A 26,523-nucleotide genomic window follows, 5' to 3' on the forward strand; every position below is an offset into this window, starting at 1 on the left:
AATAAATAGGGTGCGGTCGAGTGGTGTACGATCCTCAATCTTCTTCACAGTCACCCTGACTGTTTCGAACCCCCTGCCCAGGGCTGCGGGCAGCTGTTGTGGCCGTAGCTGTGAGGTTGGCTGGTCCCTGAATTGGCGTTAGGCTGAAGCCAGCATGAAGATCCACCAAGAGCAGGACAGCACAACCAAACGATCCTCCAACGTCCAATCACGATCCAGCGATGATCTCTGCACTCTGACTCGCAACTCGACACCAGTCCTGATAAGAACAGATAATCAAAGCACAGACTTCAGGTCATCAAACTCTGCTCCAGAGTTCGTCCACTATCCATGCCTCTCCTAATGCTATATATCTGTACCAGGTCACCCCTCAGCCGCCGATACTCTCGCAAGACAATCCAACTGTGTCCAAACTCCTTACAGTAAACACATTCTCATCCAGGCAACATTCTGGTAACCCTCTGTTGCATGCTCCCCAAAGCCTCCACATCCTTCTATAGTGTGGCGATGAGACCTACACACAACATACCAAATATGGCCGAATGAAGTTTCATTCAGTCACAACATGACATGCAAACGTCTGTACTCAATACTGTGACCAATGACAGGAAGCAAGCCATACGCCTCCTTTGCAACCACATTCTGCTGTGTTGTTATTTTCAGGGAGCTACGGATTTGCATCCAATGTCGCCTGTTTTATCAATGTTTCCAATTAGTCAATTAGTGTACTTCTCTCTTCCATTTGACTTCGTACATGTATCACTTCACACCTGTCCCGATGAAATTCGATTTGCCACATCTCTGCCCAGCGTTCCAGCTGATCTACACACCGCTGCAACCTTTAACAGTCTTCCTCACTATCCACAATTCCCCTAACTATCCCTAATCATTACATGCCTTTCCAAATGTTAGTCTGCAAAATTACTAATCAAACTGCTGACCTTTTTCATCTTATTCACAGAGATAAATTACACACAGATATTGCAGCACTGATCCTTGTGAAACATCATTGGCCACAGACATCCAATGAAAAATTCACTACTGCACATGCCTCTGTCTACTATCACCAAGAAAATATTGTATCCAACTTACCAATGACCATTGATTCCATGGATTGTGATTTGATCTTCCAGATTTTCCTTGCTATTTGAAAGTTGTCCATTCAACATGACTCTATATTTTGATTCCCAGATTAAATTGGCTGTCTCACTAATCCACTGACTGCGTCCTTTCTTCACAACAAAACAGGACCTTGTTTGGTTTTTTTTTACTGATCCTGCCTAAATCCCTACAATCCCTCAATAATCACATTACTGTCATGGTCATTCTGCAGCCACATCTCGACAATAACAGTTCGATCATATCTGTCCCCTTCAGTTAATGCTGTCATTCCATCTGCCTTGTTGCAAGTGCATGGCGCATGTCACCGAGAGAGGGCCTTTAAGGGATGGATAGAGGTCACAAGAGCTGGAGAGATGTTTGGGAGTACAACGATGTTGCAGGGTTAAGCAGAGTTGCAAACGTTCAAGGAGAAAACATTTTATTGTTTGAAGGAAGTTAGAGAGATAAAGTGTCTTTGATTAGAATCCAGAGATAGGGACGTGTATAGGGTTGTGGATCGTTACATGGACTACACTGATCAGGGTGTAGAAACATTCGCATGATTCCAGGATGTGGTACTTTTAGTAACAGTTGTGGGATCTGGAGAATATCACAGTGATAGGGAGGATGGTATGGACTGGAAAATATTACAGGGAAAGGGAGGGTGGTATGGACTGGAGAATGTTGCAAGTACATGGAAGATGGTATAGACTGGAGAATGTTGCAGGGATAGGGAGGAAGTTGTGGACTGAATAAACTTGAAAGGAGAGATGATTTTATGCTCTGGTATGTATTTCAGAGAGAGTGAGTACTGTGCATGCTGCAAGTTACGACAGGGATAGGGAAGCTTGTAAAGACTGGATGAGAGAGTCATAGAGAGGCTTGTGAGAGACCAGATTCACTTATGAGCATAGGATGTGCTACAGCGAGCAGAGCCTTTTGAAGATATAAATGAGAATACAATGGCCACAAAGCAGTCAAACCAATACATAGGTATATAGGAACTGAAGGAATTGAAGAGATTACACAACTGGGAGTGTTGTATGCAGTGGAGTAGATTAAACTGATAGGGATGGCTTTAGAGACTCAACAACGTTAGGAAATAATGGGGGTTGCAATGGTGAGAGCAGGTTTCAGCACGTTGGAAGATATAGACCTGAAGGAGATTTCACAGATAGCGATGGCTTTCAGGTCTGGTGGGGGCTGCAAAGTAAAGGGGATTGTAAAGACTGGAGGTATTTACATAGAGAGGGAGAGTATTAGTGATTGGCAGAATTCACAAAAACGCGTCTGCAGGACACGACAGAAATCAGAAGGATTGGATCAACTTGATGGTGTACACAGGCAGGAAAGCCTGTGGGGGGTTGGAGCAGCTCACCATGATGGGGAGGGGCATGGAGACTGGAGATGTTGCAGAAAGATTAATATGTTTAGTGCTTTAGAACTCCACATAAGTCTGTCCTGGTTCCTTCTTTATGTTTCTGAACAACTGTCGTTACACTTCTGGTACTAATCCATAAGCACATAAAATAGCCTGTTTGACATGTGCATAATCTCTTGACCACTCATGAGACAGCGCTGCAAATACCTCACTGGCTCTGCCTAATAGCTTAGACTGAACTAGTTTTACCCACAAGACCTCAGGCTACTCCATCGGTTGATCCAATTTTTCAAATGAAATACAGAGGTCCTTGAAAGTAGAGTCACAGGTCGATAGGAGAGCAAAGAAGGCACTTGGTATGCATTCCTTTATTGGTCAGAGTATTGAGCACAGGAGTTGGGAGGTCATATTGCGGCTGTACAGGACATTGTTAGGCTACTTTTGGAATACCGTGTACAATTCTGGTCTCCTTCCTATCGGAAGGATGTTGTGAAACTTGAATGGGTTCAGAAAAGATTTAAAAGGATTTTGCCATGGGTGGAGGATTTGAGCTACAGGGAGAGGCTGAACGGTGTGGGGCTGCTTTCCCTGGAGCATCAGAGGTTGAGAGGTGACCTTATAGAGGTTTATAAAATCATGAGGGGCATGGATAGGGTAAATAGGCAAAGTATTTTCCCTGGGATTGGGTATCCAGAACTAGAGGACATAGGTTTAGGGTGAGAGGGGAAAGATATAAAATAGACCAAAGGAGCAACTTTTTCACACAGGGGGTGGTACGTGTTTGGAATGAGCTGCCAGAAGAAGTGGTGGAGGCTGGTACAATTACAACACTTAAAAGGCATCTGGATGGGCACATGAATAGGAAGGGTTTAGATGGACATGGTGCTGATTGGTGCGATTGGATTGTCAAGGACGAGTTGGACCGAAGGGCCTGTTTCCATGTTGTACATCTCTATGATTCTCTGGCTTTAATTGCCAAAGTTTCAAATCACTGTAGGCAGTTAGAGACTGAGATAGAATTGTAAGGTCTTTTGGAGGTTCCACAGTTCGGGAGGATTGCAGGGACTTGCTGCTGTTTTACATGGAAGTAGAGTTATAGGGACTGAAGCTGGGAACAGAGATAGAGAGATGCGCAGGTGATTACAGAGATATAGTGACCAGTGGTCTCTGGTGGAAGTTCCATGTAGAGAGATGGTTTTTGGAACTGTTGGACTTTAGAAAGATAGGTAGATTTGGAGGGGCTTGAGGGGGTAACAGATGCATGGAGAAATGTAGTGACTGGAGCATACGGAGATGGTGAGGGCTGGAGGAGATGCAATAATTTGGCTGGATTGTAGAAGCTGGAGGGGTTCTCACAGACAAGGAGGATTGTAGGAATGTGGGGAGTTTACGGAGATAGAGGGTGAAAGAATTCTCAGTAATTAGTGGTTTGGAGCACTGTCCAGACTGGGGGAGGCTTCAGAATTATGGTGGGACAGAGCAAAAGGTATAGAACGCAAAAATTATAGAACATAAACATGCCACTTCAGTGCTGTGCCACTGAGGGTCATCAGGAGGACATTCTTCCTCAATAAAATGTACAGATCCTCAGGGGAATGGACAGGTGGATGCTGAAAGGATGCTTCCTTCTCCTTATGGGAGAGAGGCAGACAACAAGACTCTGTTTGTCAAAGATGGAGAAGAGGGAGTTGTCTTTTTCTCCCAATGGCCCAAACCTACTTCAGGTTTGTTCCCACACAGCTCAAAGGAAAGCAATACGATAACAAAGAGCAAGGTTGTATGTGACTGCAGGAGATATGAGACGAAGGCCAGGTTTGGAAGGGAGGGAGTGAGAGAGAAGGGAGATGTTGAACAGCTGGAAGGGTTTACAGGGAGTGGACATTGTCAGGACTGGAGAACATGTCACGCTCACTCATGAGAGGGAGATAACGATATGGCACAAGGTCAAACACAGCAGGAGGATCCCAAGCTCCGTACCTGTCATTTATTCAGGGAGCTGCTCTCACCCAGTCTGTTGCCAAGCTCCACATGCAAACAGCATGAGGTTTCCCAGTTCCTGGTGCTCAGGGCCCAGTGCACTCACCCCTGAACCAGTCAGTGAAGTATTTACACAGTTTTACATTTCCAGAAACATTGTGTCCTAGCCGACATAAACTGATAAATGCACACTCTACCAGGCAAAAACCATCTGCACTCAGATTCCCTGGTGATACAATCCTCTGAGTGATAGTCTGCAGAGAACAACAGAATCCACGAATCCCTATTGCATGGGTCAGGGTCAATGACATAAGTTTCATTCTTTCAAATATGACAACTCCTCAATTCCTGCATCTCACAAAACTGCCATTTAAAAATGTTAAAATAAAGAACAATCCAAATGAAGGCTTTGATGAGGTGAGCTCTGGTCAGTAACATAAATCTGGATGTTACGGAGAGTGCTTTCTACCAGAGCACCACCAGGTCAGTATCAGACACACAGACAGAACGGGCAAATAGATTCACTACGGAATTCACATCTCACAGCCTGGCAATTTGAAGCTGTGCTCACCCATTCCGGTAAAGATCTCGAGAAACAGGACATCAGAACCAGGAGACTGGAGGTTGGCTATCGTGTTGCTACTATTTAAGGAAGGCAGTAAAGAAAATCCAGGAAACTTTGGACTGTTGAGCCTGACATCGGTGGGCAAGTTGTTGGAGGGAATCGTAAGGGACAGGATATACATGTATTTGGAAAGACAAGGACTGATTAGGGATAGTCACCATTGCTTTGTGAGTGAGAAATCATGTCTCTCAAACTTGATTGAGATTTTTGAAGAAGTAACATAGAGGATTGATGAGAGCAGAGCAGTGGATGTGATCCATATGGACTTCAGTCATGCGTTCAACAAGGTTCCCCATGGGAGACTGGTTAGCAAGGTTAGATCTCACGGAATACAGGGAGAACTAGCCAATTGGTACAGAACTGGCTGAAAGGTAGAAGACAGAGGGTGGTGGGGGAGGGTTGGTTTTCAAACTGAAGGCCTGTGACCAGTGGAATGCCACAAGGATCGGTGCTGGGTCCAATACTTTGCATTGTTTACATCAATGATTTGGATGTGAGCATAAGAGGTATTGTTTGTAACTGTTCAGTTGACAACACAATTGGAGGTGTAGTTTTCAGTGAAAGGGGTTACATCCAATTACAATGGGATCTTGATCAGATGGGCCAATTGGCTGAGAAATGGCAGGTGGAGATTAATTCAGATAAATGCGAGGTGCTGCATTTTGCAAAAGCAAACCTTTGCTGGACTTATTCACTTAATTGTAAGGCCTGACAGAGTGTTGCTGAACACAGGGAAATTGGAGTGCAGGTTCATAGCTCCTTGAAAGCAGAGTCGCAGATAGGTAGGATAGTGAAGGCGGCGTTTGGTATGCTTTCCCTTATTGGTCAGGGTATTGAGTACAGGAGTTGGGAGATCATGTTGTGGCTGTACAGGACATTGGTTAGGTCGCTTTTGGAATATTGTGTGCAATTCTGGTGACCTTCCTATCGGAAGGATGTTGTGAAACTTGAAAGCGTTCAGAAAAGATTTACAAGGATGTTGCCAGGATTGGAGGGGTTGAGCTATAGAGAGAGGTTGAACAGGCTGCGGCTGTTTTGCCCGGAGCCTCGAAGCTGAGGGGTGATCTTATAGAGGTTTACAAAGTTATGAGGGGTGACCTTATAGCGGTTTATAAAATCATGAGGGGCATGGAGAGGGTAAAGAGACAAAGTCTTTACCCTTCAATGTGGCAGTCCAGAACTGGAGGCCAGAGGTTTATGGTTAGAGGGGAAAGATATAAAAAAAGACTTACGGAGCATTCTTTTTCCCGCAGAGGGTGCTACGTGTATGGAATGAGCTGCCAGAGGAAGTGGTGGAGGCTGATACAAAGGCATCTGGATGGGTATATGAATAGGAAGGGTTTGCAAGAATATGGGCCAGATGCTGGTAGGTGGGACTAGATTGGGTTGGGATATCTGGTCAACATGAATGGGTTGGACTGAAGGGTCTGTTTCCATGCTGTACATCTCTTTGACTCAGAGGGGCTGAATGGTCCAATCAAAAATGATCTGTGGTTCAAATCATAACATCCACCAGTTTCCATAATCCATCCTTAGTTCCATCTTGCAGGATCTATGAATCCCACTCCCTCTACACTCCTACAGGACCCACGTCCCTTCCCATGTTTGTACCATCATCCAGGTTCTGCAGCCCTTCCTACCTCTGTAACATGGCCCGGGCTCTACAACTCTTCCTTCCTCTGCAATGTCCCCCAGAAGGGCACTGGAGGCCTGTGGCATCTACAGAGTTAGTGAGGGATATAGGGCCTGAAGCATTTTGCAGGTATTAGGAATACAGGGACTTGAGGAGGTTTCACAGTTTATGAGTGTTGTAGGGACTGAAGGAAGTTACAAAGATAGGGTTGGTTTCAGGTTGGAGGATTCTGCAGAAAAAACAACTTTTCATGGTTAAAGGCAGTGTGCACGAACAGTGTGTCCCTGAAGTTACGACTCAAGTTGAGAGGGTGTTAAGAAGGCGTATGGTGTGTTGGCTTTCATTAGCGGGGGTTTGAGTTTAAGAGATCCAGGGTTTTGCTGCAGCTCTATAGAGCCCCAGTTACACCAGACTTGGAATACTGTGAACAGTTCTGTTCACCTCATTAAAGCTTCCACATCCTTCCTATAATGACAGGACAGAGGATACTTAGAAAGATGCTGCCTGGACTGGAGGGCATGCCCATTGAAGGTAGGTGTGGAAGCTCGGATTTTCAGATCGGAGTGAACAAGGAAGAATGGCGACATGATAGATGTATACAAGGTAATGAGAGGCATCGATCGCATGGATAACCAGAGACAACTTCCCATGGCAAAATGGCGATCACAAGGGGACATATTTTTAATTTAATTGGCGAAAGATTTAGCTTAGATATCAGAGGTACGTTATTTACACAGAGTGTGGTGGGTGCGTGGAATGGACTGCCAGCCGTAGTAGTCGATTCAGACACATTACGGACATCTAAGCAACTTTTGCATAGGCACAGCGATTATAGCAAAATGTAGGGTATGTAGGTTAGTTTAGTCTTCAGAGCAGGATAAAAGGTCAGCACAATATCAAGGGCGAAGGGCTTGTACTGGGCTGCCCTACTCTAAGATCTAAATAGCGAGGGTTATGATGGCAGGAAGAGGTTTCGGGAAGCTGGAGAGGATGGGGTCTGAATGAAGAGACACAAAGAGGAAGCGTTGCTAAGGTTGTATGAGGTAACAGAGACAGAGGTTTGTGGGGACTGGTGGTGGTTTCACAGGGAGGAGCATAGAGCCATAGGAGGTTACAGAAATGTGGAGAGCTGTAGGGCCTACAGGGGTTTCATGGAGCTGGGGAGGTTGGGAGGGATGGATCAGTTTACAAGGATAAGAACATTGGTAGGATGGGGTGTTTTACACAGACAGGAATGTTCAGGTGAATGGAGCAGATTACAGAGATAAAATGGGTTGTACAGACCCACAAACAGACATATGAAGGGTAGTCGTGATTGAAGATGTTTATAGATACAGGAAGGCTTAGGTTCTGCAGGTTATTTAGATAAAGAGGGTGTGGAATCAGACAGATTCTCCAAGTGATAAAGACAGCAATTTTGGTTGGAGACAGTTTCACAGATTAGGGAGCATTAGTAACCTCCTCCAGTTTGGTCAAAGTGGGAAGAGTTGTAGGGGAGGGTGATGTTTACACATTCAAGAGCTGGAGAATATTATGTGAATAAGTAGATTTTTGGAGACACTGGAGGAGCTTACATTAACAGGGTGGGTGCTGGCAACGGGAAGATATCACATAGATTGAGGGTCTTGTAGGAACTGGATCGGAAGAGTCACAGGCATTAGAATGACTCTGCAGATTGGGAGTATTACAGAGACTGAGAGGATTGTGGGGTCTCCATAGATTGATCAAGTCTTTAAGAATAGAAGAGTTTATGTAGATACTGAAAGCTTAAACCCAATGCATGTAGTCTTCCTTTCAAGACCAGAGCCTTATTATCCCTCATCAGCCAAGGATCCCTAACCCTGCCAGCTTTTCCCTTCACCCCAATGGGGCATACTGGTCCTGGATTCTTGATATCACACTTTGAACAGCCTCCCATTTGCCAGTTGTTCCTTTTCCTTCAAACAGACTCACCCAATCGATTAGAATCATAATATGGAGGTGCCGGTGTTGGACTGGGGACGTACAAAGTTAAAAATCACCCAACACTCGGTTCCAGTCCAACCGGTTTATTTGAAAGCACTAGCTTTCAGAACACTGTTTCTTCATCAGGTGGTTGTGGAGCACAATCCTAAGGTACAGAATTTATAGCAACAGGATGGCAGTGTCATGGAATATAATATCAAACAAATTTAGTTTCAGCCTTTCATCTGTTACAGTGATCACTAGTGCTTCCAAAGCGAGTTGGATTATAACTGGGCGTTGTGCAATTTTAAATTCACAGCATTGACGCTGGCCAGATCCTGCCTACTGGCCCCAAACCTGGCACTGTTCCAGTATTCCTCTTCAATCTGTGGACCTGCTGATCTTTTTTCCATAACTATGTTAAAATGAAGACAGTTGTGGGCACTGGACCCAAAGTGCTCTCTGAATGACAGTTCAGTCACTTGCCCGACCACGTTTTCTGAGGGGAGGTCCAGTATTGCACCCGCCTGAGTAGAGTAGGGCCCTCTGCATATTGATTTAGGAACCTTCCTTGGACACATTTGAAAAATTGCCCTCCTTCCAGGTCTTTTATACTCTGGCTGGTCCAGTCAATTCAGGGAATATTAAGATCTCCAGCCTGCACTCCTCTATTATTCCTATAGTTATCTGCAATCTCTCTATACATCTGCTCCTCTGGTATCTGTTGGATCTACAACAGTCTACAATACAGTCCCAACAAATACGTCACCCCCCCCCCGCCTTCAATCTAACTTCTAATCATGTGACCTCATTTGATGACCACTTAAGAGTATCCTCTCTGAACACTGTGGCTATGTCTTCCCTTATCAAAAGGACAAATTTTTCTCTTCACCCCCTCACATACTTGCCCTTCTATCACTCCTGTAGTTTCTTTATCCTGGAACACTGACCTGCCAGTCCTGCTCTTCTCTCAGCCATGTTTCTGATATGGCTATAATATCCCAGTCCCCAGAGCTAATCCATGCTCTGAGCCCATCTGCCTTACCAGTCAGGCCTCGTGAGTTGAAATAAATGTCCTTTAAACCAGAAGTCTTTTCCCTGCCTTGACTGTGTCCCTGGATATCCTGAATAGGAAACTTGTTCTTGATGGCTGATGTATTTTCCCCTGACAAGTCGATGGTCCCTCTCTTATTCAGAGTCCCTACCCCCTGCCAAACTAGTTTACACCCTCCCGGGTAACGTGAACAAATCACCCCACAGGGATGCTGGTGCCCCTCTGCTTCAAGTTCAACCTGACACCTCTACCCCAGAAGAGGTCCCAATGATCGAAGAACTCACAAGCCTGCCCACTACAGCAGCTCCTCAATCACATATCCATCTGGCCTATCTTTCTATTTCTATCCTCACTGGCACACGGTATTGGGAGTAATCGGGAGATCCCTCCCCCTGAGGTCTTGCTTTTTAACTTCTTACCAAACAGCGTGGGATTCCTCCGGGTGCTCCGGTTTCCTCCCAAAATCCAAAGATGAACAGGTTAGGTGAATTGCCCACGCAAAATTGCCCATAGTTTCAGATGCGTTAGTCACGGGTAAATATAGGGGAGGTCTTCAATGAATACTTCCCATCTGTATTCACACAGGAGAAAGACATTGTAGCCGGGGATTTAAGTGGAATGGTGTGGTCCCAGAACATGTTAAGGTCAATAAGAAGGAAGTATTAAATGTTTTCACAGGCATAAAAGGTAGAGAAATCCCCAGTGCCCAATGAAATGTATCTCAGGCTGCTGTGGAAGGTAAGGGAGCAGATTGCTGGGGCTCTGGCAGAGAAATTTAATACTTTACTGGCCACAGGTGAAATTCAAGAAGGGCAGCAGGGATAGGCCAGGTATTTAGAGTGTATAGCCCAACATCAGTGTGAGGGAAATTATTGGAAACAATTGTGAGGGTCAATTTGAATCAATAATTGGAAAGGTAGGGATCGATTAGGGATACTCAGTACGGATTTGTTGGAGAAGATCCTGTCTGATGAATTCAGCTAATTTTTCTTTGAAATTACAATTAAAAATATTGATGAGGGCACCGCAGATGATGTGGGTTCCATGGAGTTCATTAAGGTCTTTGACAAGGTCCCACATGGAGGGCTCATCCTGAAGGGAAGAGCCCATGGGATCCAAAGCAAGTTGGCAAATTGGATCCAAAATTGGTGGAGGATTGGTTTTGTGAAAAGCCTTTGCCCAGTGGGTGTACCACAGGGATCTGTGCAGCAACTGTTGCTGTTTATTATGTACATTAATGAGTTGGATGTGAAAGCAGAAGGTATCATTAGTAGGTTTGCAGATGACATGAAAGGTGAGGGTGTTGTCCACAGTGAGGGGGACGGTCTCAGGCTACAGTCTGAAGGTTGAGGCTGGATCAGAATTTCAAAAGAGTCATTTCAATTGACAATGCAGGGAAGAGCACAGCAGGCGATGAGGGAAAACTGATGTATTAAGCTGCATTCACTTTGATATAAAATGCCTGACAGGAAAGGCAGATGAATGCACGGCATGGATAGGAACATGGGACTGGGATATCACAGGAATTACAGAGGTACAGCTGAGGGAAGGATAGGCCAAGCAACTTAATGTTCTGGGGTACAGATGCTACAGGAAGAAGAGAAGGAGAGGCATTTGAGGAGGAGGAGGAAGAAAAGGAGTGGATGTTTTGATCAGTGAAAACATCGCTGCAGAATTGAGAGAAGATATTCCTGGCGATCACTCAGTGAAGCTGTAATAGTGCAATTGAGAAATGAGAATGTGTGGTCAGTTTGATATGACTGTACTACAGGCCCTCAGCAGTCAGCAGGAATTTGAGTAACAGATATGTGGTAAATGTCAGATATTTGGTCCACAAGATGTGACAGAGGTACAGTGTTGGAGGGACAGCACAATACAGAAAGTTCCCAGTCAGCATTAGAACCCACTCATGGGAAGCCTGCTTTCCCCTCTGTTGTACAGATGCTCGCGAAGACAGTACAGGCCTGGATTTATAACAGTGACACCCTCGGTGCCAACTTAGTACAACAAAACTTACAGTTGGGTAGTGACTGAGCCTGGGTATGTCTGTACTGTGCTCCCCCTCCGGCTCTATATCCATGTTATGTCTTGTTAGCTGATGTTTGGAGCCCTCTCATTGCTCTCTGCCCTGTGCACTCAGTGATCTTACCTCACTGCAGGATTTATTGAAGACTCCAGATCTCCCTTCCCTTTGTCTCTCTGGCTGACCGACCATCTTCAATGTGGCGATGGACGATACACCCAGCAGTTGGGAAGTCTATTGAGTCAGGAACTTCCTAGTACCTACAGGAGACAGAGAGATAGACAGAATGGGAAATTAGACTGATGAAGTCAGGGTGACATGTGGAGAATGTCACTGAGTTCCACAGAGATCTGGAAAATCCCAGTCTCCATCTATGGCTAGTGCTGCTGCGTTACTCTAGAGTGGAGAATTCTGTTGGCTCAGGATCTGTAGTAGATGCAAAAGTGAGAGGCGCTGACAGAGGCAGCAATTAGACCCTCATAGTGAGGGATACCACATGGAGAGAGACTGAGTGATAGCACTAGAGTGCAGGAAGATGGCAGGATCGCACAATTGTGTCGGAGAAACGGGTTTTGCTTCATGATGCACTGGTATAACTGGTCAGGAATGAGCAACCAGTGAGCAGGCGAAGTGATGGCCTAATGGTATTATTGCTACAGCATATATCCCAAATCTCAGCTAATGTTCAGGGGAGGCAGGTTTGAATACCACCATTTGAAATGGTGGAATTTTAAATGAATATACTTTTTTAAAAATTGGAATTAACAATCCATAAATAAGTATTGATAAAAATCCAAACACTTGACCTTCAGAGAAAGACAACAGTTGACTCTCATGTGGTCTGCACGACATACCCACAGCAAAGTGTTTGCCTCTCAATTACCCTGTGAAATGGGCGAGCCAGCTGCTTAGCTCAAGGGCAGCAAGGGATGGGCAATAAAGGCTAGTCAGCCAGAGACACCCACATCTCATACCTGATTTTTTTAAAATCCATTCAGATTGTTCCACTGGAACCGTGCTGGGACCAGTGTCCTGGCCAATCACGTCAGTCGGTTTATGAACAGGGCTTTAAACTGACAGAGAGGATGCAGGGACAGGGTTCAGGTGAAAGGAGCTCTCAAAATCCAAAGAGAAAACGTGAAGCATCAGAGCAGCATGGGAATGTGACCGAAGACAACAGGAAGGAACAGGATGGGACAAAGTTTAACTAAAACTGTAGATCAGCAAATCGATCTGTGACAGGAAATTGTGGGAAAGAGTAAATTATGTTTTATTTTAATGGACAAAGTTTCTGCATCAAGGTAGATGGATTTGTGACACAGAGATAAAAGAGATTTATCACCAGGGAATTGTGGTTACAGGGTGAACAAAAGGTGGAACATAAATATTCAATAGTTCACAACCTTGCGGAAACTCAGGCAAAATGGACGATGCTACCAATAATGGTTAAGAAAGGCATTACAGAGAAAACATTTGGTCTCAGATCATGAAGTAGAGTCAGTCTGAATGTAAATTCTGGCTATTATTTGCCAGGGACACAAGCAGCAGAACAGTTTTAAACCACCGAACAATATTTCATTGCCCATCACCGCAATAAGCAGAAATTCAATGGAATTTTTTAAAAAGGCACTGTGAAAATTTAGTGAAACGTCAGTATTCGCATAATCTGGGACAATCACACTGACAACAGTGATAATGGAAGAGGAGTACAGATAATATTTTTCAGTGTTTCTTTGATTAACACATTGTGCAACTGGCGAGGGACATAACTATTGTAGAGCAACAGTTGTGTGATGACACTTCGTGAATGAGTAATGTCACTTGGAGAGCTCCTCTGGGAAATTGTAATAAAGTGCAGTTTAAAGAAATATAAAGTTTTAAAGTGAATCACAGAAAGGACAAGCTACAACTAGAAACAAAAATAGACAATTACATGAGTTTGAGAGGAGAACTGACCAAGGTAAACAGGCTGAACAGACTGAAACATGCGCCTGTATATGAACAGTGGAAAACATTTGAAGGAACAGTGTAAAACACTCAAAAGGTCATTCCACTGAAACAGACCAAACCTCAGCAAAAAATCCCCACCCGGTCCCTCACTCAGGACAAAATGGATCATATTAGATTATCAGGCTGAGAATATCACCACAAAGTAATTAAAATCCTGAAATGAGAGTGTGTTTTAGGAGTAAGTTTTGAAGGGATTGTAAAGGGTCTGCTAGCAGGGGGAGAGCAGTGGGAAGGGGAATCATTGTCAGGGTTTCATGACACGATAGGAACAGGGAGAGGTGAAGGTGCTGGAGGTGGTGAGAGTGTTACAGAGAGTGGTCAGGGTCTGAACGGTGTTACAAAGCTAGTGAGGATTTCTGCAGCTGTGAGGTGTGTCAGAGGTAAGGAGGGACATATGTATTTTTATTTATTCTTTCATGGGATGTGGGTGTCACTGCCTGTACCAGCATTCTGTGACCCTATGCTAATTACCCAGAGATTGCTGGGGCCCTGGTGGATATATTTAATACTTGGCTGGCCACAGGTGAAGTGCTGAATGACTGGAGGATCGCTATTTTGGTTCCTTTGTTCAAGAAGGGCAGCAGGGATAGGCCAGGTAATTACACAGCAGATAGTCTGACAACAGGGAGAGGGAAATTATTGGAAACAATTGTGAGGATGAATCAACACTTGCAAACATAAGGATCAACTCGGTTTAGTCATCACGGATTTGGCAGAGGGAGATACTGTCTGACGAATTCAGTTCAGTTTTTTTTTTGAAATGGTTCTTAAGTATATTGATGAAGGCAGTGCAGATGATGTGGTTTACACGGACTTGACTAAGTCCTTAAACAAGATCCAACATGGAAGGCTGGTCCAAAAGGACTGGGTTCCAAGGCAAGTTGGCAAATTGGTTGCAAAATTGGTGGATAGAATATTTTCACCACCGGGTGTACCACAGGGATCTGTGCAGGAACCATTGAACATTAATAATAGAACATAGAACATAGAACATAGAAGAATACAGCGCAGTACAGGCCCTTCGGCCCTCGATGTTGCGCCGATCAAAGCCCACCTAACCTACACTAACCCACTATCCTCCATATACCTATCCAATGCCCGCTTAAATACCCATAAAGAGGGAGAGTCCACTACTGCTACTGGCAGGGCATTCCATGAACTTACGACTCGCTGAGTGAAGAACCTACCCCTAACATCAGTCCTATATCTACCCCCCCTTAATTTAAAGCTATGCCCCCTTGTAATAGTTGACTCCATACGTGGAAAAAGGTTCTCACTGTCAACCCTATCTAACCCCCAATCATCTTGTACACCTCTATCAAATCACCCCTAAACCTTCTTTTCTCCAATGAAAACAACCCCAAGTGCCTCAGCCTTTCATCATAGGATCTTCCTACCATACCAGGCAACATCCTGGTAAACTTCCTCTGCACCCGTTCCAGTGCCTCCACATCCTTCCTATAGTATGGCGACCAAAACTGCACACAATATTCCAGATGCGGCCGCACCAGAGTCTTATACAACTGCAGCATGACCTCAGGACTCCGGAACTCAATTCCTCTACCAATAAAAGCCAGTACGCCATATGCCTTCTTCACTGCACTATTTACCTGGGTGGCAACTTTCAGAGATCTGTGTACATGGACACCAAGATCCCTCTGCTCTTCCACACTACCAAGTATCCGACCATTAGCCTAGTAATCCATCTTTTTATTACTCTTACCAAAGTGAATCACTTCACGCTTAGCTACATTGAACTCCATTTGCCACCTTTCTGCCCAGCTCTGCAGCTTCTCTATATCCCGCTGTAACCTGCCATATCCTTCCTCACTGTCTACAACTCCTCAGACTTTCGTATCATCCGCAAACTTGCTCACCCAACCTTCTAACCCTTCCTCCAGGTGATTTATAAAAATGACAAACAGCAATGGTCCCAAAACAGATCCTTGCGGAACACCGCTAGTGACGGCACTCCAAGATGAACCTTTGCCATCAACTACTACCCTCTGTCTTCTTCCAGAGAGCCAATTCCTAATCCAAACCTCCAACTCACCCTCAATGCCATATCTCTGTATTTTCTGCAGTAGCCTACCATGGGGGACCTTATCAAACGCCTTACTAAAATCCATATATACCACATCTACCGCTTTCCCCTCATCTACCTCCTTAGTCACCTTCTCAAAGAATTCAATAAGGTTTGTGAGGCACGGCCTGCCCTTCACAAAACCATGCTGACTATCCTTGATCACATCATTCTTATCCAGATGTGCATAAATCCTATCCCTTACAATTCTCTCTAAGACTTTGCCCACAACAGAAGTGAGATTCACTGGCCTATAGTTACTAGGATTATCCCTACTCCCCTTCTTGAACAAGGGAACCACGTTTGCTAGCCTCCAGTCCTCTGGCACTACTCCTGTAGACAAAGAGGACACAAAAATCAAGGCCAATGGCTCTGCAATCTTCTCCCTTGCTTCCCAGAGAATCCTAGGATAAATGCCATCAGACCCAGGGGACTTATCTATTTTCACCCTTGCCAGAATTTCCAACACCTCTTCTCTACATATCTCAAAGCCATCCATTCTACTTATTCGTACCTCAGTATTCATATCGACAACAATGTCCTGTTCCTGAGTGAATACTGACGAAAAGTATTCATTCAGTGCCTCCCCAATCTCTTCAGCCTCCAGACATCTTAACTTGGATGTGAAAGCAGAAGGTATCATTAGTCAGTTTGCAGATGACATAAAGGTGAGGGTGTTGTTCACAGTGAGGAGGCTGGTCTCCGTCTGCAGTCCGATGTCGATTGGATGATAATCTAAGCAGTTTAGTTCTGATTGAAGTGAGGGAATCCTTTGTGGGAGGTACGATAAGTGAAGTACAGACATAATGAACGGTAGGACCATGAGTACTGGGAAATACAGGGACCTTGGTGGATAAGTCCATAGATCCCTGAAGGTGTCAGCACAGGTTGACAGGTGGGAAAGGCAGGGAACTGGAGAGAGACCCATATCCTGGTGGAGTGAATTGCTAGAGCTGTTTGAGAGGATATAACCTTGTCTGGCAGGGTGTTGGACCTTAAATAAATGTAAGGCCAGAAAGAAGATTGAGGCTGGTACACGAGTTAAAGACAGCAATTTCAGCAGACAAGGCAGGCAAGAACATAGCAGGGAATGGGGGAAAACTGATGATTAAACTGCATTTATTTCAATGCAAGGGGCCAGACAGCTAAGGAAGATGAACTCAAGGCGTGGATTGGAACATGGGACTGGGATATTATAGTTATTACAGAAACACAGCTGATGGAGGGGCAGGACTGGCATTGTTTCAAGGTGGATATGCTACAGGAAGCATCGCAGGGGAGGCAAGAGAGGACGTGTGGTGGTGGGTTTTGATTGCATGGATCATCACAGCAGTAATTAGAGAAGATATTCCTGTAGGATCGCCCAGTGAAGCTATGTTAGTGGAACAGAGAAATAAGAATGGGTCATCACTTTGATACGATCGGACTACTGACCCTGAATAATCTGTGGCAGACTGAGGAACAAATATGTCGGGACATCTTAAATATCAACCATAATAATAGGGCTGTTATGGTAGGGTTTTTAAACTTTCCAAACCTTGACTGGGACAGCCAGTGTTCAGTGTTTGCAAGGGAGGAATTTGGTAATTGTGTTCCAGAAAACTCCCAATCAATATGTAAATGACCTGAAAATAGAAAGGGGCAAAACCTGACCTCCACTTGGGAACTAAGGTAGGGAAAGGGACTGAAATGTGAGTGGGAAAGCATTTTGCCAAAGTGACCACAGTTCTAGTAGTTTGCAAACAGCTTTGGAAAAGGACAGGCCTGGTCCACAAGTGCAAGTTATAAAATGGAGCCTGACCAATCTTGATCGTATTAGCCAGGAACTTTTAAAATGTGATTGGGGAAGTGAATTATTTACAGGGAAAGGGAAGTTTGGCAAGTGAGAATATTTTAAAAGTGAGATAAACTGATCGATCAGCACCAGCATTTTCCTGTTTGTGTGCAGATCAATGCTGGCAGCATTCGGAACCACTGGCTGTCTATTGAGGGTCTGGTCAAGAAAAAGGGGGCTGCATCAAGGGAATCCCTGAGGATATACAGGGGCTGTAGGAATAGACTTTGAGTAGAAAGCAGGAATGGAGAAAGGCTAAATGAAATAGCCTCAGCAGAGATGGAAAGGGGAATCCAAAAGTGATTGTATCAGTATATTAAGAGTGCATAAGTAACTCAGGACAAAATAGTGTCCATTAAAGATCAATGAGGCCATCGATATGTGGAACTACAGGATATTTGCTAAGATCCTAAACAATTATTTCACTCCAGAACTTACTGTGGAGAAAGACTGGGGAACTCAGGGAACAAGAGTAATACATTAGACCACAATTGGAGTTCTCTGCAATTCCAGTCTCTCTGCTACAGGAAGGACGTTGTGAAACTTGAAAGGGCTCAGAAAAGATTAACAAGATATTGCCCGGGTTGTTGCTAAATAAGCTGGGGTTACTGTCACTGGAGAATCGGAGACTGAGGGATGACCTTACAGAGGTTTATATAAACATGAGCGGTATAGATAGGGTAAGCATTCAAGGCCTTTTCCCAGAAGTTGGGGAGTCCAAAACTAGAGGGCATAGGTTTAAGGTTAGAGGTGAATGGTTTCCAGAGGGACTGAAGGGACAGCTTCTTCATACACATGGTGATGTGTGTATGGAATGAGCTGAAAGAGAAAGTAACGGAGACTGATACAATTACAACATGTAAAACGTATCTGGATGGGCATCTGAATAGTAAGGGTGTAGATGCATATGGGCCAAATGCTGGAAAAGGGAATGGATTTATTTAGATCTTCTGGTATGCCTGGACGAGTTGGTGACTGAAGTGTCTGTTTCTATGCTGTACATCTCTATGACTTGAAAAGAGTGCATGTTATAAAAGAGGTGGTGCTGGAGGTTTTAAAACACAAAGCTATGGCAAGTTCCAGAACCTGATTAAGTGCATCACAGGGACACTGTGGCATGCTCGGGAAGAAATTGTGGAGCCCCTAGCAAAGGTATGTGTACTACTGACAACCATGTGTGATGGGCTGGCAGGCTGGAGGGTGGCATCATGGACAGTGAAGGATGTTTTCTGAGATTACAAAGGGATCTTGATGAAGGGAGTGAATGGGCTAAAAAACTAGAGATGGAATTCAATCTGAATAAATACGAGGTAATGCATTTTGTAAAACAGACAAGGGTAGAGCTTATCCAATTTATGTTAAGGCTTCGGTTAGTGTTTTAGAGCAGAGGGACCTCTGGGTTCAGGTACATAATCCTTGAAGTTTGCATCACAGGATGGATAAGGCATTGCTTGGCATGCCTGACTATTGCTCAGTCCATTGAGTGGAGGATTTGGGACGTCATGTTGAGATTGCACAGACATTTGTGAGGCCTGTTCTGCAATACTCTGTCCAGTTCTGGTCGCCCAGTTAACAGGGAGGATATTATTAAGCTGCAGGGCATTCAGAAGAGATTTACCAGGATATTGCTGGGTTTGGAAGGCTTGAGTTCTGAAAAATGGCTGGATAGGCTGAGTCTTTTTTCACTGGAGCCTGGAGGTTGAGATGTGATGCTATAAAGGTTTATTGAAAAAAAAGTGATTTACAGATCAATTTAATGGTAGTTGCCTTTTCCTCAGCATGGGGGAGTCTCAAGAGGAGGGGCCACATTTAAAGTTAGAGGAGAGAGATGTTCAAAAAAATGATATTTGGCAATTTGCTACACAGAAGGTGGTTTGAGTGTGGAATGAACTTCCTGAGAAAGGGGTTGATGTGGGTACAGTTACAACGTTTAAAAGATATTTGGATAAACAGGTGAATAGGGAAGGGTTGGAGTGATATGGGCCAGCAACAGGCAGCTGGGAAGAGTTTAGTTTTAGATTATGGTGAGTATCAACTGAAGGGTCAGTTTCCATGCTATATGGCTCTATGACAAGAATATGGTTTGATTCCATTATTGAAGAAAGGATCAGGGCTGGGTCCACTGATGTGCATCATCTACATAAACGATTTGGTTGAAAATATAGGAGTGATTGTGCGAAAGTTTGTTGATGATCAAATAAATGGTGGGCAGTAAATACGGTTATCAAAGGGGATCTTGACCAACTGGGCCAGTGGGCCAAGGAATGAAAGATGGAGTTTAATTCAGGTGTTGGATATTGTTAAGACAAGTCAGGGAGGACTAATACAGTTAATGGAAGGGCTCTGGCCAGGGTTGTTGAACAGAGAGAGAGAGAAAGAGAGAGAGAGAGAGAGAGAGAGAGAGACCAGGGGGTGCAAGTTACATTGTTCCTCGGAAGTGGCATCACAGGTGGACAGGGTGGGGAGAGCGACATTTGGCACATTTGCCGACATTGGCCAGCACTTTGTTACATACGTTGGAGATATTTGTAACATTGTCCTAAATATTTCCCTTGGGCAGAGGAGGCCACAGGGTGACTCTAAAAATGGTGAATAACCAAGGGTAGGTGAGTCCAAAACTAGAGGGTATAAACGGGAGGTGAGAGAGCAAGGATTTAAAGAGGGAGCTGAGGGGGATCATTATCCAGAGAGGATGGTGCATAGATGGAACAGACTGCCTCAGGCACATGGGACAAACAAGAACAATTACAGCATGGAAAAGACATTTGGGCAGGTACATGGAGAGGAGAAGGTTTGAAGAGCTAAGGGCCAAATGCAGGCAAATGAGACTCATTCAGTTTAGGTAACATGGGCAGCATTGAGGAGATGGACCACAGGTTCTGTTTCCGTGCTGTATCACTCTGTATCCAGTTAAAGAGGATTAGTGTACCAAAATAAGGCATGTTGTAGACACTGAAGCAAGATACAGTGATAGGGATGGTAGTCTGGAATGCAGGATATTTCAAATATGTGGAGGGACTATCGGGAAGGGAGGAGGTTACAGGGACAGAGACTACTGTAGGAGTTAAAAATGACTGAAGATACTGGTGCACAAGCCATGCCACAGATACAGTGTTGCAGAGTAGTGAGTCTTAGTACAGTGTTGGAGGGAGAACACAGAACAGAAAGATCCCAGGCAGCATTCACAACCTCTCGTTTAAGGCCTACTCTCCCCTCTGTTGTACTGATGCTCACTAAGACAGCACAGGACTAGATTGATAAGTATGAACTCCCGATGCTGTCTCACTGCAACATAAGTTAAAGTAGATATGGTGATTGAGCATGGGGTGTGTCTATACTGTGCTCCCCATCCAGCACTGTATCTGTGTCATGTCTTGTTCGCGATGTTTGGAGCCCTCTCATTGCTCTCTGCTCTGTGCACTATGAGTGATCTTACCTCACTGCAGGATTTATTGAAGGCTCCAGATCTCCCTTCCCTTTGTTTCTCTGGCTGACCAACCATCTTCAATGAGGTGATGGATGAGACACACAGCAGTTGGGAAGTTAACTTCCTACAGGAGTTAGAGAGATAGACAGAATGGGAAATTAGACTGATGCAGTGAGGGTTACACAAGGAGAATGGAAATGAGCCCCACAGATATCTGGAAAATCCCAAACACCATCCCTGGCCTATGCTGTTGCGTCTCTCTGGAGTGGAGAATTCTGTTAGCTCAGGATCTGGAGTAGCTGCAAGAGTGAGAGATGCTGACAGAGGCAGCAATTAGACCCACACAGTGAGGGATACCACATGGAGAGAGACTGAGTGATATCACCAGAGTGCAGGAAGACTTCAGGATCACACAATCATGTTGGAAGAATGGGTTTAGCTTCATGTGTCAGTGCTCAGGGATGAGCAACCAGTGAGCAGGTGAAGTGATGGCCTAGTTAACATTATTGTTAGGGTATTTGTCCAAAACCTCAGCTAATGTTCAGGGGAGGCAGGTTTGAATCCCATCATAAGATATGGTGGAATTTAAAATCAATAATTTTAAAAATAGCAATTTACAATCTATAAACAAATATGAAACTATTGCTGATGTACAAAAATCACAATCCCTGAGATTAGATTCCCTACAGTGTGGAAACAGGCCTTTCGACCCAACCAGTCCACACCATCCCTCCAAAGAGTAACCCACTCAGACCCATCTCCCTCGACCTAATACACCTAACATTATGGGCAATTTAGCATGGCCAATTTGCCTGACCTGCGCGTCTTTGGACTGTGGGAGGAAACCGGAGCAGTCGGAGGCAATTCACGCAGACACGGGGAGAAGGTGCAAACTCCACACAGTCGCCCACAGCTAGAATCGAACCTGGGATCCTGGTGCTGTGAGGCAGGAGTGCTAATCACTGAGCTACCGTGCCACCCAATTGCCCTTTCGACAACGAGATCGGATCATCCTCACGTGGTACCCAGATACCTCACGTGGCACGACATCCCCACAGCAAAGTGTTTGCTTCTCAATTACCCTCTAAAATGGCCAAGCAAGCTACTCAGCTCACGGGCAGCTAGGGCTGGGCAATAAAGGCTGGTCAGCCAGAGACACCCACCTCCCTTACCTGATTTATAAAAAAATCCAATAGGATGGCCCCACTAAAACCGCGCTGGGACCAGTGTCCTGGCCAATCATGTCAGTAGGTTTATGGACTGGGCTTTAAACTGACAGAGAGGATGCAGGGACAGGGTCCAGGTGAAAGGAGCTTTGCAAACTCAAAGAGAAAAGGTGAAGCATCGGAAGAGTATGGGGATGTGGCTGAAAGCGATTAACTAAAACTGTACATCAGTGAATAGGTTTGTGACAGGAAATTGTGGGAAAGAGTAAATTATGATTTTTTTTGGAATGGACGAAGTCTTATCAATAAGGCAGATGGATTTGTGACACTGAGGTAAAAGAGGTTTAGACACCAGAGATATGGTTACAGGGTGAACAGAAGGTGGACATAAATATTCAATGGATCACAACCTTTTGGAAACTCAGGCAAAATGAGTAACACTAACAATAATGGATAAGAAAGGCATCACAGAGAAAGCATTTGGCCTCAGATCATGAAGTAGAATCAGTCTGAATGTAAATTCTGGCTACTACTTGCCAAGGACACAAGCAGCAGAACAGTTTTAGCCACTGAACAGCATTCAGTTGCTCATCACTGCATTACACAGGAACTCATTGGAATTTTTTAACAAAGCCATTGTGATAATTTTGGAAAACATCAATATTCACAAAATGTGGGACAGTCACAGTGGCAAGAGTGACATTGGAAGAGGAGTTCAGAGAATTAGTTTTCAGTGTTTCTTAGAATAACACATTGTGCAACTGGCTAGGGACATAACTATCTCAGAGCGACCATTGTGTGATGAAACTTCGTGAATGAGTAATTTAACCTGGAGAGATCCTCTGTGAAATTGTGATAAAGTGCAGTTTAAAGAAATATAAAGTTTTAAACTGAATCACAGAAAGGACAAGCTACAACTAGAAACAAAAATAGCCAATTACATGAGTTTGAGAGGAGAACTGATCAAGGTAAATAGGCGAAACAGACTGAAATATGTGCCTGTCAATGAACAGTGGAAAACGTTTGAAGGAACACTGTAAAACACTCAACAAAAGGACATTCCATTGAAACAGACAAATCCTCAGCAAGAAATCCCCATCGGTCCCTCACTCAAGTAAAAAGGATCATATTAGATTATTGGGCTCAGAGGATCACCAAAAATTACTTAAAATCCAGAAGTGAGAGAATGTTTTGGGAGTAAGTTTTAAAAGGATTGCAAAGGGTCTGCTCGCAGGAGGAGGTCAGATGGAAGAGGGAATAATTGTCAAGGTTTGATGTCACAAAAGGAACCGGGAGAGCTGAAGGTGCTGGAGGTGGAGAGAGTGTTACGGAGAGGGGTCAGGGTCTGAACGATATTACAAAGCCAGTACAGATTGCTGCAGCTGGAGGGGTTTGCAGAGGTAGGGAGGGATATATGTATTTTTATTTATTCATTCATGGGATGAAGATGTCACTGATTGGACCAACATTCTTTGCCCCACTGCTAATTACCCAGAGTAACGCACAGTCAGCCATATTGCTGTGGGTCAGGAGTCACGTGCAGGCCAGACCAGGTTAGAATGTCAGATGTTCTTCTCTAAAGGACGTAACTGAACCAGATGAGTACTTCCTACTGGTCAACAATGCTTTTATGGTGGCCTCACCAATGTCCTGTACAGCCACAACATGACATCCCAACTTCTACTCTCAATGCTCTGCCCAAAGAAGGTAACCATCCCAAACTCCTGCTTCACCAGCCTGTCTACCTGTGACACCACTTACAAAGAACTGTTTACCTGCATCCCTGGGTCACTGACTGACAACACTACCCAGGGCCCGAACATTAACTGTATAGGTCCCACCCTGGTTTGTTTCACCAAAATGGAACACCTCACGTTTATCTAACTAAACTCTATCTGCCATTCTTCAGCCCACTATCCCAGCAGTACTGTTCATCCTGTTGTATCATAGATAACTTTCTTCACTGTCCACTTTTCCAACAATTTCAGTGTCACTCAAAAAACTAACTTACCACAAAATCAATATTTCCATCCAAACCATTTATCCAAATGACAAACAACAGGGGACCCACTTCACCGCTGGTCACATGTCTCCAGTCGGAAAGGCAACATGTCTCCCATCACCCTCTGTCTCCTACCATCAAGCCCAATTTTGTATCCAGTTGACTAGCTGCTCCTGAATGCCATATCCTTTTACATTGATCTGAGCTTATTACCCAGTTTACCATACAGAACGTAGAATACAGAACAGTACAGCACAAGACCCTTCGGCCATGATGCCATGCCCATCTTTTACCCGACTGTAAGATCAAACTAACTTACATAATACCCTTCACTTTGCTACCATCCATGTGCCTATCCAAGAGTCTGTTAAAATGTCCCGTTCCACCCACCCACCACTCTGTGTGTGGATAACCTACATGTGAAATCTCCCCTTACCCATTCTCCAATCACCTTACAATTATGCCCCCTTGTACCATGTATGCCATGGGATAAAGAGGTCTCTCACTGTTCACTCTATCTTTGCCTCACACCATCTTGTTCACCTCTACCAAATCACAACACAATCTTCTTCATTCCAATGAGAAAAGCCTTAGCTCCCTCAACCTTTCTTCATAAGACATGCTCTCCAGACCAGGTAGCATCCTGGTAAATCTCCTCTTTACCCTCTCTAAAGCTTCCACATCCTTCCTGTAATGAAGGGATCAAAACTGAACACAATATTCTAATTGGGATCTAAACAGGACTGTATAGAGCTGCAGCACAACATTGTGGCTTTAGACAATAGACAATAGATGCAGGAGTAGGCCATTCAGCCCTTCGAGCCTGCACCGCCATTCAATATGATCATGGCTGATCATTCCCAATCAGTATCCTGTTCCAGCCTTATCTCCATAACCCTTGCCTCCACTATCTTTAAGCGCTCTATCCAATTCTTTCTTATATGAATCCAGAGACTGGGCCTCCACTGCCCTCTGGGGCAGAGCATTCCACACAGCCACCACTCTCTGGGTGAAGTAGTTTCTCCTCATCTCTGTCCTAAATGGTCTACCCCGTATTTTTAAGTTGTGTCCTCTGGTTCGGCACTCCCCCATCAGCGGAAATATGTTCCCTCCTGCCAGAGTGTCCAGTCCTTTCATAATCCTATACGATTCAATCAGATCCCCTCTCAGTCTTCTAAACTCAAGGGTATACAAGCCCAGTCGCTTCAGTCTTTCCATGTAAGGCAATTCTGCTATTCTAGGAATTGACCTCGTGAACCTACGCTGCACTCCCTCAATAGCCAGAATGTCTTTCCTCAAATTTGGAGACCAGAACTGTACACAGTACTGCAGGTGTGGTCTCACCAGGGCCCTGTACAGCTGAAGAAGCACCTCTTTGCTTCTATACTCAATTCCTCTTGTTATGAAGGCCAGCATGCTATTAGCCTTCTTCCTGACCTGCTGTACCTGCATGCTTGCCTTCATTGACTGGTGGACAAGAACACCCAGATATCTCTGTACAGCCCCTTTACCTAATTTGATACCATTGAGGTAGTAATCTGCCTTCCTGTTCTTGCCACCAAAGTGGATAACCAGACATTTATCCACATTAAACTGCATCTGCCATGCATCTGCCCACTCACCTAACTTGTCCAGGTCACCCTGTAATCTCCTAACATCCTCATCACATTTCACCCTACCACCCAGCTTTGTATCATCAGCAAATTTGCTAACGTTATTGCTGATACCATCTTCTATATCATTTACATATATTGTAAAAAGCTGCGGTCCCAGCACGGATCCCTGCGGTACCCCACTGGTCACTGCCTGCCATTCCGAAATGGAGCCGTTAATCACTACCCTTTGTTTCCTATTAGCCAACTAATTCTCTATCCAATCTAGTACTTTGCCCCCAATACCGTGCGCCCTAATTTTACTCACTAACCTCTTGTGTGGGACTTTATCAAAAGCTTTCTGAAAGTCCAGGTACACTACATCCACTGGATCTCCCTCGTCCATCTTCCGAATTACATCCTCAAAAAATTCAAGAAGATTAGTCAAGCATGATTTCCCCTTCATAAATCCATGCTGACTCTGTCCTATCCTGTTACTATTATCCAGATGTGCCGTAATTTCATCCTTTATAATAGACTCCAGCATCTTTCCCACCACTGAGGTCAGACTAACTGGTCTATAATTTCCTGCTTTCTCCCGCCCACCCTTCTTAAAAAGTGGCACAACATGAGCCGCCCTCCAATCCTCAGGAACCGACCCCGATTCTATT

At 44.6% G+C, this 26,523-nt stretch overlaps 1 long non-coding RNA gene across 1 annotated transcript; it reads right to left on the bottom strand.

The window, feature by feature from the left end:
* LOC140487674 (uncharacterized) lies at positions 1–26,250 on the bottom strand. Its single transcript, XR_011962859.1, has 4 exons — positions 26,185–26,250; positions 21,102–21,216; positions 11,865–11,998; positions 1–259 (listed from the first exon to the last, which is right to left on the bottom strand). It is a non-coding gene; the product is annotated as an uncharacterized lncRNA (long non-coding RNA).
* Between the last annotated feature and the right edge of the window lie 273 nt (positions 26,251–26,523).

The sequence above is a fragment of the Chiloscyllium punctatum genome, chromosome 17, assembly GCF_047496795.1.
Source record: "Chiloscyllium punctatum isolate Juve2018m chromosome 17, sChiPun1.3, whole genome shotgun sequence".
NCBI lineage: Eukaryota > Metazoa > Chordata > Chondrichthyes > Orectolobiformes > Hemiscylliidae > Chiloscyllium > Chiloscyllium punctatum.